This window comes from Mustela putorius, unplaced genomic scaffold, assembly GCF_011764305.1.
Source record: "Mustela putorius furo isolate JIRA1106 unplaced genomic scaffold, ASM1176430v1.1 tig00003834_pilon_pilon_pilon, whole genome shotgun sequence".
Lineage (NCBI taxonomy): Eukaryota > Metazoa > Chordata > Mammalia > Carnivora > Mustelidae > Mustela > Mustela putorius.
In genome coordinates, this window is record NW_025421987.1 from 45,946,426 (window position 1) to 45,969,395 (window position 22,970).

Here is a 22,970-nt window from a genome sequence, read left to right on the forward strand (position 1 = left end):
TCAAAAGCAATAAAATATTTAGGAATAAATTTAACCAAGGCAGTTAAAGATCTCTACCTTGAAAACTACAGTTGAGGAAAGAAATCAAAGATGACACAAATAAATGGAAAGGCATCCTGTGTTCATGGACTGGAAGAATTAGTAAAGTTGAAATGTTTATATTACCCCCAAATTATCTATAGATTCAATGCAATCCCTAAGATTCCAATGGCATTTTTTACAGAAGGAAACAAAACAATCCTAAAATTGTTTTTATAATTTTTTACAACTTACAATTTTTATAACACAATCCTGAGGGAAAAAAAGAACAAAGCAGGAGGCATCACACTGCCTGATTTCCAAACTATATCATAAATCTATAGTAATCAAAACAGTATGGTATTCATGTAAAAACAGACACACAAACCAATGGAACATAATTGATAACCCAGAAATAAACCGGTATGTGTAAGTCAACTAACATTAGACAAGGGAGCCAAGTATACTTAATGGAGGAAGGACTGTCTTTTTAAAAAATGGTGTTGGGAAAATTGGATACTCACATGTAAAAGAATGAAACTAAACCTCTATCTTAAACCATTCCCAAAAATTAATTTGAAATGAAAGACTTAAATTTAAGACCTGAAATCATAAAACTCCTTGAAAAAAAAAAAAGAAAAAAACTCCTGACATAGGTCCTAGCAATGAATTTTTGATAAGACACCTAAAGTGACAAGATAAAAAACAAGTGGGATGATATGAAACTAAAAACTTCTGCACATCAAAAGAAACAATCAATAAAACAAAAATATAACCAGTAGAATGAAAAAAAGTCTTGCAAATCTGATGAGTAAATATCTAATAAATATTAAAACTCATACAACTCATTAGCAAAAAAAAAAAAAGACAAAAACCCCCTAATTAATCAAATAAAAAATGGGTCAACATCTGCATAGACATTTTTCCAAAGAAGATTCACAAATGGTCAACAGGTACAAGAAAATGTGCACAACATCAGTAATCATCAAGGAAATGCAAATCAAAACTTCACACCCATTAGAATGGCTATCATAAAAAAGACAAAAAATTAGTGCTGGCTAAAATGTGGAGAAAGGAGAACACTTGTGTGCTGTTAGTGGGAAAGCAAACTGGTACAGCCACTGTGGAAAACAGTATGAAGGTTTCTGAAAAAAATTAAGAACAAAACTACCATGTGACCTAGTAATTCCACTCCTTGGTATTTACCTGAAAGAAATGGGAACACTTATCAAAGAGGTATCTGGGGGAGAGGAGTCAAGATGGTGGAGAAGTAACAGGCTGAGAATATAGCAGGTAGCAGGAGATCAGTTAGATAGCTTATCTAAGCATTGCAAACACCTACAAATCCAACAGGAGAACAAAGAGAAGAAGAACAGCAATTCTAGAAACAGAAAATCAACCACTTTCTGAAAGGTAGGACTGGCGGAGAAGTGAATCCAAAGCGATGGAAAGATAGATCGCCGGGGGAAGAGCCAAATCCCAGCAAGCTGCAGAGCAACGGAACACAAAATCAGGACTTTTAAAAGTCTGTTCCACTGAGGGACATTGCTCCACAGGCTAAACCGGGGTTAAGCCCATGCGAGGTCAGTGTGGCCCCAGGTCCCACAGGGTCACAGAAGGATCAGGAGTGTCTGAGTGTTGCAGAGCTTGCAGGTATTAGAACAGGAAAGCCGGATTACAGAGACAGAGCCAAGGAGTGAGCTCTCAGCTCAGGGTTACCCTGAACCGGTTGCAGGCTGGGTGAGCTCAGAGCGTGGCTGGAGGGACTGGGTGCTATTCTCTGAGGGAGCACTGAGGAGGCGGTCCCCGAGCTCTCAGCAGCTCCGGGCCAGAAACTGGGAGGCCGCCATCTTCATTCCCATCCTCCGGAACAATGCAAAAAGCATTCAGAGAACAAAAGCTCCCAAAAGCAAACCCAAGTGGATTACTCAGCCCGGCCCCTGGTAAGGGCGGTGCAATTCCACCTGGGGCAAAGACACTTGAGAATCACTACAACAGACCCCTTCCCCAGAAGATCAACAAGAAATCTAGTCAAGTTCACCTACCAAGGAGTGCAGGTTCAATACCAAGGAGAGCAGCGGAATTCGAGAGGAGGAGAAAGCAAAGCACGAAACTCATGGCTTTCTCCCCATGTTTCTTTAGTCTTGCAGTTAATTTAATTTTTTTTTCATTTTTTTCTTCTTCTGCTAATTTTTTTTAACTTTTACCCTTTGCTTTTTTAATGTTTCTTAACTAGTATATCTAATATATATATATGTATATATATATATGTATATATTTTATATTTTTTCTTTATTTGTTTTCTTTCTTTAATTGTTTTTTTTTTCTCTGAACCTCTTTTTATCCCCTTTCTCCCCCTCACGATTTGGGGACTCTTTTGATTTGGTTAAAGTGTATTTTCCTGGGGTCTTTGCCACCCTTTTAGTATTTTACTTGCTCCTTCATATACTCTTATCTGGACAAAATGACAAGGTGGGAAAATTCACCACAAAAAAAAAATAATAATAATAACAAGAGGCAGTACTGAAAGCTAGGGACCTAATCAATACAGACATTGGTAATATGTCAGATCTAGAGTTCAGAATAACGATTCTCAAGGTTCTAGCCGGGCTTGAAAAAGGCATGGAAGATATCAGAGAAACCCTCTCGGGAGATATAAAAGTCCTTTCTGGAGAAATAAAAGAACTAAAATCTAACCAAGTTGAAATCAAAAAAGCTATTAATGAGGTGCAATCAAAAATGGAGGCTCTCACTGCTAGGATAAATGAGGCAGAAGAAAGAATTAGTGATATAGAAGACCAAATGACAGAGAATAAAGAAGCTGAGCAAAAGAGGGACACACAGCTACTGGACCATGAGGGGAGAATTTGAGAGATAAGTGACACCATAAGATGAAACAACATTAGAATAATTGGGATTCCAGAAGAAGAAGAAAGAGAGAGGGGAGCAGAAGGTATATTGGAGAGAATTTCCCTAATATGGCAAAGGGAACAAGCATCAAAATGCAGGAGGTGCAGAGAATGCCCCTCAAAATCAACAAGAATGGTCCACACCCCGTCACCTAATAGTAAAATTTACAAGTCTCAGTGACAAAGAGAAAATCCTGAAAGCATCCCAGGAAAAGAAGTCTGTAACATACAATGGTAATATTAGGACCCAGGATGTGATCTAATTAGATCTATGAGATTGGCAGCAATCTCATAGATCTAATATTAGGTTGGCAGCAGACTTGTCCACAGAGACCTGGCAGGCCAGAAAGAGCTGGCATGATATAGTCAGAGCACTAAATGAAAAAAACATGCAGCCAAGAATACTATATCCAGCTAGGCCATCATTGAAAATAGAAGGAGAGAGAAAAACGCTTCCAGGAAAACCAAAAACTGAAAGAATTTGCAAACAGCAAACCAGCTCTACAGGAAATATTGAAAGGGGTCCTCTAAGCAATGAGAGACCCTAAAAGTAGTGGATCAGAAAGGAACAGAGACAATATACAGTAACAGTCACCTTACAGGCAATACAATGGCACTAAATTCATATCTCTCAATAGTTACCCTGAATGTTAATGATCTAAATGCCCCAATCAGAGACACAGGGTATCAGAATGGATAAAAAAAAAAAAAAAAAAACCATCTATATGTTGCCTACAAGAAACTCGTTTTAGACCCGAAGACACCTCCAAATTTAAAGTGAGGGGGTGGAAAAGAATTTACCATGCTAATGGACATCAGAAGAAAGCAGGGGTGGCAATCCTTATATCAGATCAATTAGATTTTAAGCCAAAGACTATAATAAGAGATGAGGAAGGACACTATATCATATTCAAAGTATCTGTCCAACAAGAAGATCTAACAATTTTAAATATCTATGCCCCTAAAGTGGGAGCAGCCAACTATATAAACCAATTAATAACTAAATCAAAAAAACACATCAACAATAATACAATAATAGTAGGGGACTTTAACACTCCCCTCACTGAAATGGACAAATCATCCAAGCAAAAGATCAACAAGGAAATACAGGCCTTAAATGACATGCTGTACCAGAGGGACATCATAGATATATTCAGAACATTTCATCCCAAGGCAACAGAATACACATTCTTCTCTGGTGCACATGGAACATTCTCCAGAATAGATCACATCCTTGGTCCTAAATCAGGTCTCAACCGGTATCAAAAGATTGGTTTCATTCCCTGCATATTTTCAGACTACAATGCTCTGAAGCTGGAACTCAACCACAAGAGGAAATTTGGAAAAAACCCAAATACATGGAGGCTAAACAGCATCCTTCTAAAGAATGAATGGGTCAACCGGGAAATTAAAGAAGAATTGAAAAAATTCTTGAAAACTAATGATAATGAAAACACAATGGTTCAAAATCTGTAGGACACAGCAAAGGGAGTTCTGAGAGGAAAATATATAGCAGCACAAGCCTTTCTCAAGAAACAAGAAAGGTCTCAAGTACACAACCTAACCCTACACCTAAAGGAGCCGGAGAAAGAACAAGAAAGAAACCCTAAACCCAGCAGGAGAAGAGAAATCATAAAAATTAGAGCAGAAATCAATGAAATAGTAACAAAAAAAACCAATAGAACAAATCAACAAACTAGGAGCTGGTTCTTTGAAAGAATTAATAAGATTGATAAACCCCTAACCAGACTTATCAAAAAGAAAAGAGAAAGGACCCAAGTAAACAAAATGAGTGAAAGAGTTGAGATCACAATTAACACCAAAGAAATACAGACAATTATAAGAACATACTATGAGCAACTCTACACCAACAAATTTGACAATCTGGAAGAAATGGACTAATTCCTAGAGGCAGATAAACTACCACAACTGAACCAGGAAGAAATAAAAAGCCTGAACAGACCCAAAACCAGTAAGGAGGGTGAAACAGTCATCAAAAATATCCAAAGAAACAAAAGCCCAGGGCCAGACAACTTCCCAGGGGAATTCTACCAAACATTTAAAGAAGAACTAATTCTTATTCTCCTGAAACTGCTCCAAAAAATAGAAATGGAAGGAAAACTTCCAAACTCTTTTTATGAGGCCAGCATCACCTTGATCCCAAAACCAGACAAGGATCCCATCAAAAAAGAGAACTACAGACCAATATCCTTGATGAACAAAGATGTGAAAATTCTCACCAAAATACTAGCCAATAGGATTCAACAGTACATTAAAAGGATTATTCACCATGACCAAGTGGGATTTATTCCAGGGCTGCAAGGTTGGTTCAACATCGGCAAATCAATCAATGTAATACAATACATTAATAAAAGAAAGAACAAGAACCATATGATACTCTCAATAGATGCTGAAAAAGCATTTGACAAAGTACAGCATCCCTTCCTGATCAAAACTCTGCAAAGTGTAGGGATGGAGGACATATATCTCAATATTATCAAAGCCATCTATGAAAAACTCACCAAAAATATCATTCTCAATGGAGAAAAACTGAAAGTTTTTCCGCTAAGGTCAGGAACACGGCAGGGATGTCCATTATCACCACTGCTATTCAACATAGTACTAGAAGTCCTAGCCTCAGCAATCAGACAACAAAAGGAAATTAAAGGCATCCAAATCAGCAAAGAAGAAGTCAAACTATCACTCTTCTCAGATGATATGATACTATATGTGGAAAACCCAAAAGACTCCACTCCAAAACTGCTAGAACTTGTACAGGAACTAAGTGAAGTGTCAGGTATAAAATCAATGCACAGAAATCAATTGCATTACTCTACACCAACAAGACAGAAGAAAGAGAAATTAAGGAGTCAATCCCATTTACAATTGCACCCCAAACCATAAGATACCTAGGAATAAACCTAACCAAAGAGGCAAAGAATCTATACTCAGAAAACTATAAAATACTCATGAAAGAAATTGAGGAAGATACAAAGAAATGGAAAAATGTTCCATGCTCTTGGATTGGAAGAACAAATATTGTGAAAATATCTATGCTACCTAAAGCAATCAACACATTTAATGCAATTCCTATCAAAATACCATCCATTTTTTCAAAGAAATGGAACAAATAATCCTAAAATTTACATGGAACCAGAAAAGACCTCGAATAGCCAAAGGAATATTGATAAAGAAAGTCAAAGTTGGTGGCATCACAATTCTAGACTCAAACTCTATTACAAAGCTGTCATCAACAAGACAGCATGGTACTGGCACAAAAACAGACACATAGATCAATGGAACAGAATAGAGAGCCCAGAAATTGACCCTCAACTCTACAGTCAACTAATCTTCGACAAAGCAGGAAAGAATGTCCAATGGAAAAAAGACAGCCTCTTCAATAAATGGTGCTGGGAAAATTGGACAGCCACATGCAGAAAAATGAAATTGAACCATTTCCTTACACCACACACAAAAATAGACTCAAAATGGATGAAGGACCTCAATGTGTGAAAGGAATCCATCAAAATCCTTGAGGAGAACACAGGCAGCAACCTCTTCGACCTCAGCCGCAGCAACATCTTCCTAGGAACAACGTCAAAGGCAAGGGAAGCAAGGGCAAAAATGAACTATTGGGATTTCATCAAGATTAAAAGCTTTTGCACAGCAAAGGAAACAGTTAACAAAACCAAAAGACCACTGATAGAATGGGAGAAAATATTTGCAAATGACATATCAGATAAAGGGCTAATGTCCAAAATCTATAAAGAACTTATCAAACTCAACACCCAAAGAACAAATAATCCAATCAAGAAATGGGCAGAAGACATGAATAGACATTTCTGCAAAGAAGACATCCAGATGGCCAACAGACACATGTAAAAGTGCTCCATATCACTCAGCATCAGGGAAATACAAATCAAAACCACAATGGATATCACCTCACACCAGTCAGAATGGCTAAAATTAACAAGTCAGGAAATGACAGATGCTGGTGATGATGTGGAGAAAGGGGAACCCTCCTACACTGTTGGTGGGAATGCAAGCTGGTCAACCACTCTGGAAAACAGCATGGAGGTTCCTCAAAATGTTGAAAATAGAACTGCCCTATGACCCAGCAATTGCACTACTGGGTATTTACCCTAAAGATACAAATGTAGTGATCCAAAGGGGCACGTGCTCCTGAATGTTTATAGCAGCAATGTCCACAATAGCCAAACTATGGAAAGAACCTAGATGTCCATCAACAGATGAATGGATCAAGAAGATGTGGTATATATACACAATGGAATACTATGCAGCCATCAAAAGAAATGAAATCTTGCCATTTGCGACAACGTGGGTGGAACTAGAGCATATCATGCTTAGTGAAATAAGTCAAGCAGAGAAAGACAACTATCATATGATCTCCCTGATATGAGGAAGTGGTGATGCAACATGGGGGCTTAAGTGGGTAGGAGAAGAATAAATGAAACAAGATGGGATTGAGAGGGAGACAAACCATAAGTGACTCTTAATCTCACAAAACAAACTGAGGGTTGCTAGGGGAAGGGGGTTTGGGAGAGGGTGGTTGGGTTATGGACATTGGGGAGGGTCTCACTATGGTGAGTGCTATGAAGTGTGTAATCCTGTACACAGACCTGTACCCCTGGGGATAAAAATACATTATATGTTTATAAAAAATAAAAAATTAAACAAATAATAAATTTTTTAAAAAGAGGCATCTGTGCGCCCCATTAACATCATTTACAATAACCCAGATATGTAGATAACCTATATGTCCATTGGTGAATGAATACATAAAGAAATTGTGGACTATATATTCAATGGAATATTTAGCCAAAAAAAAAAAAAAGGAAATTCTGCCATTTGAGACAATATGAATGGCCCTTGAGGGACATATGCTAAGTGAAATAAATCATAAATCATACAGAGAATGACAATAATGCATGATCTCACTTATATGTAGAATCTTTAAAAAAACAAACTCATAGAGAAAGAGATCAGATATGTGGTTACCAGAGGTCCCAGATGGGGGAAGGGGAGAGTTAGAAAAGATGATTTGAAGGTACAGACCTCTAGTTACAAGAGAAATAAGCACTGGGGACATGATGTACAATATGATGCCTAGAGCTAACACTGCTGGATTGTACATTTGAAGGTTGCCAAGAGAGTAAATTCCAAATGTTCTCACAAGGAAAAAACCTATTCTTTTTTTTTTTTTTTTTTTTTTGGTAGCCAAATGAGGTGATGGATGTTAACGTTATTTTGATAATCATTTCACAATATATATGTCAAGTCATTATGCTGTATACCTTAAACTTATACAGTGCTTTGTGTTGATTATGCCTCAATAAAACTGAAAAGAAAACAACACTGATTATTATCTTACAGTTTTGGAGGTCAGAAGTCCAATATAAACTTATTAGGCTGAAGACCAGGCATTGGCAGGGCTGTGTCACTTCTGGAGGTTGTAGGGGGAGAATCCACGTCTATTTCATTGCCTTTTCCAGCTTCCAGAGACTGCCTGCATTCCTTGGATGAAGGCCCCTTCCTCCATCTTTAAGTTCAGCAGTGCAACTTCTTCAAATTTCAGTGTAACATCTTTACAATCCTCCTCTGATTCTGACCATCTGCCTTCCCCTTATAAGGACCAATGTGTTTATATTGGAACCACCTAGATAGTTTCCACATCTCAAGATCTCTACCTTAATCACCTCAGCAATGTCCCTTTTAACAGTAATATAACATGGTTACAGGTCTGGGGGATTAGGATGGGGATGGGGGGAATTATTCTGCTTACCACAGTGCTTGTCTTTTATTTATATCATGATTTGTGGACTGAAGAGCTACCAATGAAGTGTGAACTTGCTGCAGTTACTCAGGTAATATACCATGAGAACTGAAATTTCAATCCTGTGATTAGGGGCACTAGTCTTATTTAAGTAAACCATGGTAACTGGAATTTGCAGGTAACTTATTCATGCATAGCAAGGGCTGCCTGTTTTAAGTCCAGCTGATAAATGAAAAGGATGAGAAGATGCATGGGACTACACATCCACCCCCAGAAGATCAGGTGGAAATGACCCATATTTCTGCACTCATGTTTAGAGAAGAAAAGAGCCTTCTCTTGTGCTGGATCTCAAGGCCACCTGAATACTGACAGCACTACAGCTTTTCTCTCTGAAAAACATGGTACAGGTAAATATGGAAAAAACTCAAGAAATAATGATATAACTTCTCTCTTATCTTTGCCATCTTCTGCCTACTCCCTCTCACCTCCCAAAAACCATGTCTGAGTATTTTGTACACTAATATGCAACTACTAATAGTGTATTACACTTTTTTTATAAAGTAATTGTCTTTTTTAAAATTTCTGGCTAATAAACATAAAAGAACTTTTCTGATAACTGATTATGAAACATTTCCTATGTGCACAGACATTGTTGAACCAACTCAACAATGCAAACCCTAGAATAAATAACTAGGAACTTAGCTTTTGGACACTCTTAGATGAAACACAATTTAAAAAACCAAAATACTGATATAAATTTCTCATAAATTCATTTTATTTCAACAGCAAGAAAGTAGTATACACCTTTGGTTGGAATTATAAAATATCATTTCTTTAGTATGGGTATCCTCACCATGCCACAAACATAGAAAGGGGCACTAAGAGATGGATATGGGGGTGTCTTCCTTCTCTGGCATTATTATATTAAACTGCAGTATAAATATCTGATCTTACAGAACAGGATACCGCTTGAAGAGGTGTAGCTTATTTTATAATACCAACTATTACAAATACATTCATTGTATGAATTGAGGAGGGAAAAGGAAAAGAAACACCATTTCATGAAAATCCATTCCTGGACGACATCCATACCAAGCCTATCACTTTACAGACTTCAGAATTGATAATCCAATGCTGCTTACAAAGACTACTCTGGTAGTCTTAAATTGATATTGGACCAAAAAATCACACACAATGCCTAACTGTGGTAGTCTATGAGAAACTAAATCTCTATCTGCCTATGGCTCCTGCTGGGGTCTGCATCACAAGCATCTGAATCCTGCACAGGGCTGGAAATGCCCCTAAGACAGCAGTTCCAAGGTCTTCATGCTTCACACAGATGAGACCCGAAGTGCTAAGTGCATATTTCAATCACCTGTTCTGAACTTGTTTAGAGCCACAAAGAACTGGAAAAGGTGATTTCAGTCCCTCTTTTAGAGGGAATACAGTCACTAAACTTGGTATTTTGCCCCAAAAGAAGTTTCTTCACACTACAGAGAATAAAGCCTGACATACATTTTGAAACTCTCAGCATGGAGCACTGGGTGTGGTGCATAAACAATGAATTCTGGAACACTGAAATTTTAAAAAAATAAATAAAAATTTTAAAAATTAGAATTGTGAGTTGGTCTTCCTGAAATATGTGAAAGGGTAATCTCTCTTCCATGTGGTTGTACCTACACCAGGCTTCCCGACAAGGACTTTGTGAGCTATACAATGACACATCAAAGTCCTTCACCTCTCCCCAGCTTGCACCTATTTCCACTTTCACTTTCAGTTTCACAGAAAGTTCTATGGCACTTTCCAATTCACCCTCCACAATCTGAGCAACCTGTGGTGGGGAGAGGGAGGAAGAGGTTAACTCTCTTCCCAATCAAAGTATGTTTCCCAACCCACCACTGAGGTGATAAGCCAGACTGCAGATCTTCACCTCATGGTTCTTAAAACTCAAAATCCAAAAAGAAATAGGCATTCCCAACTGGTCTGCACTGATGAGCAGGAGCTCTGCCAGTTTCAATGAGAATGCTCCATTTTTAAACCCTCAGGGCAAGACTCTCATCTAACTTCTCCTAAACAAAACCAGCCTTGTATCAAAAGTTTCTTTAAAATCAGTATGAATTGCTTCTCGGTCTTTTGGCTAAGATCAAGTATAAAAATGAGTATGAAACTGAACACTCTTACCTCTTTCTCTACCCTTATGGACTCAACATTTATGTAGCCATCTTGGGACTAGGGAAGGGTTCCAGAAACCTCATGCATCTTAACTTCACCTTTAGCATCTTACTCTTCTGTGAAATGGATACATACACTGCAAAAATACCTGAACAACACCCTCTTCTGCCATATAAGAGCTCCTCATTGAGTTGAAGGATGAAGAAGCTTCCCCTGATTGGGGAGAAATCCCTTGCAGTTTTCTCTTTGGTAACAATCATACCCCATGAAAAAAGTAGGAAAACTGATCAGCATGTCACTGTGTTATAGAAGAACAGGTATTTTTAGGGATTTTGAGAAACTCTGGAGAATTTTAAGTAAGAGATTAAAGTACATAAGATTTAGAACTATTAGGAAAGGATCTACTTGCTGACTTCCCACCTATCAGGTAAACTCAAAACTCTACCAGCTTCCTCCCAGAAAGGAGGAATGTAACAAAGAAGTCAGTAAATGCAGTTTGAAGAACTCTGCTCCAAAAGATATCTAACTTATTTCCTATAAATAACCAACATCTTCACTTTCCATGGCGACCTTACTACCAACTTCTCTGCATAATAGCATCAGAGTAGTATGGGGCCTGATCTCTGCCCCCAGGAAAATGAGCTGGTATTGTCTTTAGGCGGTTTATAAGAAGGGCACTCCCTGATATCTTCTTATGGCCAGAAGTGCCGCTGAGGTAGAACTGGGGTTTTCCCAACTGCACCACACTTAACAAGTAATTCTAAACCCAGGGTCCAAATGAGGACTTCAGAGACTGTACAAATCCCTTGAAGTTAAGTGTTATAGTCTGTTATCTGTACATTTTTCTGTGGAGTGATCTTTCAGTATATTCTCAAAAGAACCTATAACTCCACTGTATTAGACTTAGTTACATCTCCTAACAAGCTGGGCCTACTGGTACAGATTATGCCCACTAATCACTAAGATAAGGTTACTTTAGAGTAACTGCTCTTAATCATTTCCCTCTTTGCCACCCAGATTTCCCACTGTTCGTTCCAGGCAGCACAAACACTATCTTCCTTAGTATCTGGTGCTTCCCTCAGAGAGGGTTCTTCAGCTGTCATAATCTGCAGCCCAAGTTTATTGACAGGTGGCCCTTATAGGGTCAAAGAGCACAGACAGATGAGGCTGTGGCAAGCTGCTTCCATCCCAGGGCCGCAAAGGCTGTGCAACTATCTTTTTGCCAGCTGACTAAAATCTGCTCTGCCCCACCAGCCCCCACTTAGCTCACATCATTGGTTATCAGGATGCTTTTCTGCTTTCCAGTCACCATACCTTCATCCTCTGGATTTCCTGTTGTTCTTTGGCTTCTGTTCTTTGGCTATGATCCTCCTGCTTCCTGTGCAGGCTGCTTCCTCGGGCTCAGCTGACCTACCACTACCTTTACCCCGGCACAAGCCCAGGAAGTGATCCTCAGGAACATACCCATATTGCCTTTCACCCACTCCAAAAGCTGTTATTGTCCCTATCCTCATTCTGGCCCTGCATCACTCTGCTGTGAACAGTTCTGTAAATATTTCAGTCACAGATCACATCTTCCCTTTCTTTCCTTCAATTTTAGACTTGAAAGAGATTGATAACTTTTATTTCCAAATCCCCTGAAGCACATAATAGTATAGTATTATTACCCAAATTAGTTTGATCATCTATTCTCCCTATAAAGAGAGAGAGAGAGAGAATGTGGTGTGTGTGGTAACGAGTGTGGTGTGTGCGGTAACGAGTGTGATGTGTGTGCACACTGACTACCATACAAAACATGTTGAATGAGTAGCCTTAGATATTAGGGGGAGAGGTAAGACAATAAAATTAATAATCCCCATGTGATGGACAAGTCTTTATATCTATGTATTTTTGTATGTAAGTGAACATCTTTATATCTGGGTGACTGTCTGTATTATTCTCTGCAATGTACATGTATGTTTCTTCTAGAAATAGCAAATTCCATCCTAAACAGCTGATTTTACTTTTTCTGACTCATCTCCAGCAGTTTATTCTTTCCATTTATGCCCCAAACCTTCTTAACTTCCTCCCAGGAAAATTTAAAACCTGGCTGCAATCATGGTTTGCCAATCTCAATCACAGTGAAATGGTATTTAAAGCAAAAGTATGGACACGGGACAAATAGAGAAGGGGATCTACTTGTCAGAACAAGAAATAATCTATCCAAGCAATAAGGACAGAACTTAGGAAAATAAGAACAAGAACAGAGGGCAATACTGGCAAAGAATATATGTGATAAGGAAGTTAATCTCGGTATATATTCCCAGACTTCTGAGAACATGGAAGGTGATGAATAGGAAAATCAACATGGTCTTAAGGTGTTATCCAAGAACCAGAAGACCCCTAAGATTCCTTCAAAGTATCTTCAAAGTCAAAATCGTTTTCCTAATAACACTCAGAATTTATTTTCCTTTTTCAGTCTCATTCTCTCCAAAGTGCACACTAAAGTAACCAGCTGTCCTGATTTAGCACCGAAGTCCCATATCCTGGGAAACCCATCAGTCCCCCACAAAGTGGGACATTTATCACCATAGACTGTATAAGAGAATCTTCCAGAGGTTACAGGATAGGTGAGATTGGAACAAACTGAATGCAGAAATATATAAGAGAATCCAAATATCGTCTCCTAAGTCAGACATTAAAGAGATTTGTAGAAATGTAAACTAAAACCACTTGTCACCAATTTTTTCTTGTTCTAAAACATTCAGTTGTTTTTAAGAAAATGTTACTTGTGCTAACATATTGTGAGTTTATTATTATTTTCAAATGTTAATATGTTTTTGAATTTCCTGTTTAAATTTCTAATATGGCAAATATTAGTATATATAAACCACATAAACTAAGGGTTCTTTGGGACCCTTAGTAATTCTGAGAATATAAAGACATCATGAGACCAAAACATTTGAAAACTGCTGAAAAAAAATGTGTAAAATGCTTCCCTTTTTCTTTTCTGATATAATTAATTTTACTACATTATAGCAGGGTTCTCCTTTATGAACAAACCTGTTTTGTCACTTTGGAGCATACTCTCCCGATGACCATGGAACTTGAAGGTTGAATGGAAGGTCTTTAACTGCTTCTGAATGTTAACTGTGGCTATTTTAACAATATCAGCCGCCAAACCTTGGACTGCTCTGTGGATAGCCTGACACTCCGCCTATGAAAATCAATAATAAGGGCTCCATCAGATACACCTACATGATTTCATACCTGCTCTTAGTATCCACATCCACAGATCAGTGCTCACATCTGTAATATGGACCAAGATGTAATCCAGAACATCAACTATTAAGCTGCATCCTAACAACTAGAATGATCTAGGGCTCTAGATTCTGGGCTATCATCCACATGAAAACAGTCTAAATAGAAAAAGTTCAGATTCCTTCAGTTTAGAAATCTTCAACATTCCAGAATCAAAAACTGTATTACACTTAAAATGTACTTAGTAGCTCAAAATTATTTCATAAACATATGTGTCACCAATGTTCTAATTCTAAACTTCACTCTAAAAGATCTATGCTTTAAGATACAATTCCTTTTAAGCCTAAATAGATATAAGTAGAATATTATTCTTTGTGATGTGAGAATGTTCCAAGAGCATCTTCCATATAAGTGGCTTCTTGGTCCTATGTAGAGTTTGGCCCCAGAGCATCTGAAGCCCTTGGCTTGAATCAGAGCTTTTTTTATGGGCTGCTGGGGTTAATCATTAGCTGCTAGTGAAAATGCATACCCTAGATTCCTAGGTATTAAGTTAGACCTCCCCAAAACTATTGCTGCCATGAACTGCTTGGCAGGCAACCCTAGCTGCTAAAAGTGATCATCCTAAAGTAGCAAGGATGGGCATCTGGGTTAATGTTCAAGGTATAACCTACCCCTGAATACCATATCTACTGTCCCAGAAGATCTCAGAAAGTGGGAAGGGTCTATACTCTGGAAGGATTTATGTAACTTGAGACTAGTTTTATGTCACCTGGGTTACAGACAATTTCTAATATAGTAAATAATTGTTAAAGAGATAGACAATTTCCCCCCTCTTTTTTTTTTTTGTTTTGTTTTGTCATATGCTGATGAATCCACTCTAAACTTACTCAGTTGTCACTGTTTAAAGAGTGACTGAATTTCAGAGTTCTACTGATGCCTCTCCTTCTTGAAACCATAGGCCACTTTGTAGTGGACTGTGTTACTATTGTTCTTACTTGCTGCCCCACCCAATGCCATGTGATTTCAAATGTTCACTCTAAAAGGTTGACCTTGACTTGTTCTGGCAAGAGAAACGTGAATAAAATTGACATATAGTCCCATCTACAGCTATCCAACATTGTCAAAAAAAAAAAAAAAAAAGGGCTTATCCCAGATAGACACTTTTCTTTCATTCTCAATTCCAGAATGAAGAAAATATGGAGCAGAGCCACTGTCAACCCAGAGCCAAACTCTAATATAAATTAAAAATAAAGTTTCTTATTATAAGCCATTGAAATTTTAGGGTAGTTTTCACTGTGACATAAGCAAGCATAAAAATAAAACTAAGATATACACTTTACTTTCATCATATTATACTTCCCTGATTCTCTTCCAAAATAAAAAAAAACTTGGCAGCCTTTGGGATTCTTCGTGTCTCACAATCTTTGTCCCTTCACAACCAGGGGTTTTCACACGCATAAAAAACATAGGTTTCTGGTAATGGGAGATTAGGCCTTTAGGACCAACCCTCCCACTGATAGCAATGGGAAAAGCTGGATAGAGAATGTCTCTTTGAATCAGATGGTTAAAAAGATATAGGAAATTATAGAACCTAGAGAACCACGGGAGAAAGAAAGCCAAGGAGATGACCCTGGCATTGGAGGCCACATTTCTCCCAGAGATATCAACAGATTTCAGAAGAGGAAGCTGAAAGAACCTCTGAGCAGAGCTTGATGGTCTTGGGGGGCCTAGGGAACAAACAGGGCAAGAAGTAGAAGGAGCACTAGGAAACCATCAAGTTGCCACCCCAAAACTAACACCCTACGAAAAAGGATAAATTAGAGATAATCTGGTCTTAACATCTTTGCTTCAATTAATTTCTAATCCTGAAATTGGATCAAAGTCATCCTAGACTGTTGGTCATTCTAGTTTCCTGCCAAAAGCAAATGTAAATCTTCTGAACAAAGTAACATTATCATACAAGCTTCAAATTATACCCACAATCTTTCATAATCAACATTTGACACTCAATAAAAAACTACCAGTACAGCAAAGAATTGAGACAATATAACTGTTCTTATAGAAAACTAAGAAAAACAAAGTAGGAAAAGAATACAGGGATACAAGTTTGAGACTTATTAGACTATAGACTATTACCAAATTTATTAGACTATAAAATAAAGTTTAATGTAGTTAAGATAATAAAAGACAAAATTGAGTATTTCAACAGAGAACAAAATACCCATAAAATAAGAGCAAAATGGCAACTCAAGAACTAAAAAATAAAAATAACTTACTAGAGCTTTGAAATATATCTTGAAATCTGGGATTATGATACCTCCAGTTTGGTTCTTCTTTTTTTCAAGATTGTTTTAGCTATGTGGGGTCTTTTGTGGTTCCAAAACAATTTTAGGATTATTTATTCTAGTTCTGTGGAAAATGGTATTGATATTTTGAGAAGGATTGCATTAATCCATAAATTTCCTTGAGAAGTATGGACATTTTAACAATATTTCTTTCTTCTCATCCATGAGCATGGAAAATCTTTCCATTTGTCTGTGTCATCTTCAGTTTGTTTCATCAACATTTTTAGAGTTTTCAGAGTATAGGTGTTCCAGCTCCCTGGTTTAGTTTATTTTTAGGTATTTTATTATTCTTGGTGCAGTTGAAAATGGGATCATTTTCTTAATTTCTCTTTGTGCTACTTTATTATTAGTGCATAATAATGCAACAGATTTCTGTATATTAGTTTTGTATCTTGCCACTTCACTGAATTCATTTATCAGTTCTAGTAGTTTTTTGGTGGGGACTTTAGTTTTCTATATATAGTATCAAGTCCTCTGCAAATAGTAAAAGTCTTACTTTTTCCTTACCAATTTGGATGCCTTCTATTTCCTTCTTTTGTCTGATTGCTGTGGCTAGGACTTCCAGTACTATGTTGAATAAAAGTGGTGAGAGTGGACATCCTTGTCTTGTTCCTGATCTTGAAGGAAAAGATCTGTTTTTTACCATTGAGTATGATGCTAGCTGTGGGTTTTTTCACATATGGCCTTTATTATGTTCAGGCATGTTCCCTCTAAACCTACATTGTTGAAAGTTTTTTTGTTTTTTATGAATGGATGTTGTGTTTTCCCAAAAAGGTAAGCAATAGCCAGGGTTGCTGAATATGTGGACAAAAAGGAACCCTTGTTCACTACTGGTGATACTGCAAATTGGTGCAGCCACCATGAAAAACAATATGGAATGTCCTCAAAAAAATTTAAAAATGGAATTACCATATGATCCAGTGATTTACCTAAAGACAAAAGACCCCACCAAAAAACGTATTTACCCAATGAAAACAAAAACACTAATATGAAAAGATATATGCACACTTATGCTTATGCAGCATTTTACAATAACCAAAATATGAAGCAATCCAATTGTTCATCCATAGATGAATGCAAAAAGAACATGTGGTATATTCCTACAATGGAATAGCACTTAACCATAAGAAAAGAATGAAATATTGCCATTTTCAACAACATGGATGGACTTAGAGGGCACAATGTAAAGTGAAATAAGTTAATCAGAGAAAGACAAATTCCATATGATTTCAGTCATATGTATAATTTAAGAAATAAATGAACAAAGAGAAAAAAAAAAGAACAAACTGGTAGTTGCCAGCCAGAGAGAAGGGAGGGTGAGGGAATGAAATAAAGGAAATTAAGAGTACACTTATCTTGATGAGCACTGAGAAATGTACAGAACTGCTGAATCATTATATTATACACCTGAACTAATATAACACTGTATATTAATTATACTCCAATTTTAAAAAGCATCACTCTGTGCCAGGGGAAAAAACAAAACTTAAAGCACTTAAACAGTACCTTCTTTGTAGTTTGGTGTGTGTGTACAGTGCGGGATAGTACTGGCATGAAGGGAACATAAAGAAACTTCTGGAGTTCTGGAAAAGTTCTAAAGGATTCAGAACATAAAAGCTCAACAGTTGAGTTCAATAGCAAACTGAAGAGCAAAATCAGTAGATTGAAAGATACAGTAGAAGAAAATATCCAGGGGGCACCTGGGTGGCTCAGTGGGTTAAGCCTCTGCCTTCGCCTCAGGTCATGATCTCAGGGTCCTGGGATTGAGGCCCGCATTGGGCTCTCTGCTCAGCAGGGAGCCTGCTTCCTCCTCTCTCTTTCTCTCTCTCTCTCTGCCTTCTTCTCTGCCTACTTGTGATCTCTCTCTGTCAATTAAATAAATAAAATCTTTTAAAAAAAAAGAAGAGGAAGAAGAAGAAGAAAGAAGAAGAAGAGAAGAAAGAAGAAGAAAAGAAGAAGAAGAAGAAGAAGAAGAAAAAGGAAGAAGAAGAAGAAGAAGACGACGACGAAAATATCCAGAGGGCATGTGGGTGGCTCAATCATTTAAGTGTCTGCCTTTGGTTCAGATCATGATCTCAGGGTCCTGGGATCAAGCCCCACGTCAGGCTCCCTACTCAGCAAGGAGTCTGCTTCTCCCTCTTCCCCTTCCCCTCATGCTGGCTTGCTCTCTAATAAATAAATAAACCTTTAAAAATAAAAAAAATTAAAAGAAGAAAATATCCAGAATTAAGCAGGATGCAATATAAACGTGGAAAATAACAAACAAAGGATATTAAACATAAGGATTTTTTTTTTAAGATTAAGAAATTTTATAATAGGAGTCCCAGAGAGGAAAGAATGCAATGAAGCAATAATTAAAGAAGAAATGACTAAGAGATTTCCAAAATCAACAAAAGGTATCAAGTCACAGATTGAAAAAGTCCTAACACCCTTAAAGGATCAATTAAACAAACATATTCACAGATAAGCACATAAATTAAAAACATATGCATACTTAGGCATATCACAGAAAATCTAATGGACAGAAAGAAAAATACTGTATGGAAAGCAACCTAAGGAAGAAAGGCAGATTATATTCAAAGAAGGGACAGTTAGAACACGGGTGGGCAAACTACAGCCTTCAGGCCAAATCTGGCCTATCTTCTGTTTCGTAAAAATGTTTTATTGGAACACAATCACACTCACTCATTTATGTATTGTCTCTGGCCATATTTGCACTATAAGAGCAGAATTTAGCAGGTATGACAAAGACTCTATGCCCTATGTGCAAATATACAAGTGAGTTTACTTTATCAGACACAGGCAAAATTAAAAACCTAAAGGAAAATTCTATTTAGTAATAAATGCTTAAAATTTCCCTCTGAGATCAGAAAAGAGGCAAAGATCCTCACTATTACTACTTATATTCAACAATGTCCTAGCTGGTAAGTCAAGCAAAAGTAATAAAATAATAAAGTTGGAAAGGTAGTTATAAAACTACTTTGCAGATGATAATTGTGATGATAGAATATCTGCAAGTATCTACTAATTTTTGAATTAGTAAGTAATATTTGCAAGGCTTCTAGACAAAAAAAAAAATTATATTTCTAAGTGCCGGTAGCAAAGAGTTAGAAAAGGTTTAAAAAGTAGGAAAAAAGTTAAAAAAAAAAGCCATTTGTAACAGCATCAAAATTTTCAAATACCTAGCTATAAATCTAATAAAAATACATATATGATCCCTTCCCCCAAAATTATACATTAAGAGAATTTAAGAACTACAGACCTAAATAAATTGACAGATAGATCATGTTCATGGATTAGAAAACTCAAGTGTATAAATATGTCCATTAATCCCATCTTGATCTATGAGTTCAAGGCAACCTCAAAAAAATCCCAACAGGATTTTGTTTTTGTCTAGAAATTCACGTGCTGCTTCTACAACATATATGGCAATGCAAAGAACCAAGAACAGGCAAATACTCGAAAACCAAACAAAAGAACGAGATAAGAAGACTTACTTTATCATATATCAAGACATCTTACAAGGTTGTATCACAAAGGTAATGTGGCACTGTCTAAATAATGAACAAATACAACAGACAAAAGTAATGCATCCAAAAACACATCCATATTTGAAAATATAACTTGTGGCAAAGGTGACACTGTAAAGTAGTGGGGGGAAAGGTCAGTCTTTTCAATAAGTAGTTAGGTACAACTGTATATCATTGAGTGGGAAGGAGAAAGACCTTGACCCTCAGTCTCTCAAAATACATAAAAACCAGTTCTTGGTTGATTTATAGATACAAATATATATGGCAAAATAAAAAAGCTCCTACTGAATATTTTCTTGAAATTGGGGTAGAGAAAACTTTGTTAAAACAGATCAAGGAAAATACTACAATAATATAAAAAATGGATAAATCTACGTAAGCAAAGGGCCCATATCTGGAATATATAAAGGACTCTCATAAATCAGTTAAAAATAGCTAATTCAAAAAAAGAGAGACAAAGACTTAAATATATCCTCCACAAAAGAAGATACCCAAATGGACAATAAACAAAAAAGGAGCTCAACATCACTAGTCATTAGGGAAAGGCAAAAATCAGAGGGGGAGATGAATCATGAGAGACTGTGAACTCCACGAAAAAAACTGAGGGCTTTTGGGCGGGGTGGGGAGTAGGAAAATGGGTGAGCCTGGTGATGGGTATTAAGAAGGGCTTGTATTGCATGCAGTACTGGGTATTACATGTAAACAATGAATCTGGGAACACTACATCAAAAACTAATGATGTACTATATGGTGACTAACATAACACATTAATTAATTAATTAGTTAATTAATTAATAAAAAGCAGAGTGAGGTACCATTACACAGTTACCAGAATGGCTAAAATTAAAAAGAACAATGACAGTAAGCAATGGCAAGAATGTAGATAAACAGAGCTGATGGCAATGTTAACTGGGATACCCACTCTGTAAAACTGTTAGGCAGTATATACTGCAGGCATAAATGTGCTTATTCTATGACTCACCAATTCCACTCTAAAGGTAATGAAGTTGGGTGCATATGTTTACCAAAAGACACAAATAAGAATGTTCATAGAAGCTTTATTAATGATAGCTAAAACCTGGAAATAGTGAAAATTTCTGCCACCATTCAAACAGGTAAATAAATTGTTGGTGTGTTCCCACAATGTCAGTTAAATAAAGACATGAGCTAGAGTTGCGTATGACACTAATGAATCTCACAAACCTATATTTGAGCGAAAAAAGTCAGACCCAAGAGTACATACGGTACAATTACACTTAAATAAAATTCAACTTCATACAAAACTACCCTATACTTTTATGTGTGTGCTGGGGTGGGAAGTGGATGGTATTGATTTTGAGGGAACATAAAGAAGCCTTCTGAGTGCTGGAAAAGTTCTGTGTCATGACTGGGATAGTGGTTATATGGGTATACACATTAAGACTTACAGCTTTATGCTTAGGGATTTGTACCCTTCACTGTACATGTTATTTCTCAATAAAAATTTTAAGAATAAACCAAATTAATTCCCTCTCCTCATCTAAAGTTACTGATAAGAATGCAAAAGCCAAACACAGTGTGGGAGAGAATATTTTCCAAAAATATAATCAATAATGAGCTCCTATATATAAGAAAAAGACAGGGGGCCTGAGTAGCTCAAATGGGTAAGTATCTGCTTTCAACAAAGGTCTTGATCTTGGGATTCTGGGAATCTGCTTCTCCCTCTCCCTCAGCTCTCCTCCCATCCCCACTTGTGTGTTCTCTCTCTCAAATAAATAAAATCTTTAAAAAAAAAAAAAAAGTAAAAAGAAAACAACAACAAAAGATGACCAAGAAAACTTGAAAAAGTACTCTCCCAAGAAAAAATAGCTAAGGGCTAATATATATTTGTTAAATTGCTTTACCTCATTAGTATTCAAGGAAATGCAAAGTAAAACTAACAAGATAGTACTTTAAACCCACCAGAATAGCTAAAATTGTATCATCTTAATAGCAACTGTTGGCAAGGTTGCAGAGCAATGAGAACTTGCACATACTTCTGATGAGGACAATTGCTACAACCACCATAAGAAACCATTTGGCTTTACCTACTCAAGCTGAAGAAGCAGTAATTCTATGACTTGGTCTTTACCAAACGTAATGGAAATATATGCACACCAAGGACCTTCTACAAGAATTTTCAAAACAGCAAGATTAACTCTGAGAAACAAACTGAGGGTTTTGGAAGGGAGGAAGGTAGAGGGAGGATGAGTGACCCTGTTGGTGGGTATTAAGGAGGGCACATATTGCATGGAGCACTGGGTGTGGTGCATAAACAGTGAATCTTGGAACACTGGAAAATAAAATTAAATTTAAAAAATAAATAAAATTGAATTAATAATAACAATAATAATAAACTCTAAACTGGAAACTTAAATGTCCATCAATGGAAAAATGGATAAACTGTGATATATTCACATAATAGAATATACTACAATAAAATAGTTACTCCAAATGAAACATGAATGACTTACCTAAGCAATTTTGAGTGAAAGAAGCTAGATGCAAGAATATATACACATGATGTAGAAAGAGGTCAAAAATACATAAAACTATAGGCTTAGAAATGACAATAGCAATTATTCCTGGAAGGGCTGTGGGTAGTGATTAGGAAACATCAAAGGATTTTCTATTTCTTGAGTAGTTGCTACACAGGTGTAGCTCTGTGATAATATACTGAAATTTACATTTGTTTCCTGTATTTTCCCTATGTGTATTTTTCAGTATAATAAGGGTTTAAACAAAAAGTAAAACCAAACCAAAACCAAATTTTGCATCTGATTATGTTTATTCATAATTCAGAGGGGTGGAATTTTCTTTTCTTTTCTTTTCTTTTTTCAGTAACAACATAATGAATCAGTTTAAACTTTGACACCTAAAAGATCTGGATTGAAAGGTTTTTCTCTCAGAGAATCCAGATATGGACCCTCAACTCTATGGTCAA

At 36.8% G+C, this 22,970-nt stretch overlaps 1 pseudogene; it reads right to left on the reverse strand.

Annotated features, from left to right (window-relative positions):
* Nucleotides 1-1,791: 1,791 nt before the first annotated feature.
* The window catches only part of LOC101679485, a 143,691-nt pseudogene continuing 122,512 nt past the window's right edge, over nucleotides 1,792-22,970 (reverse strand).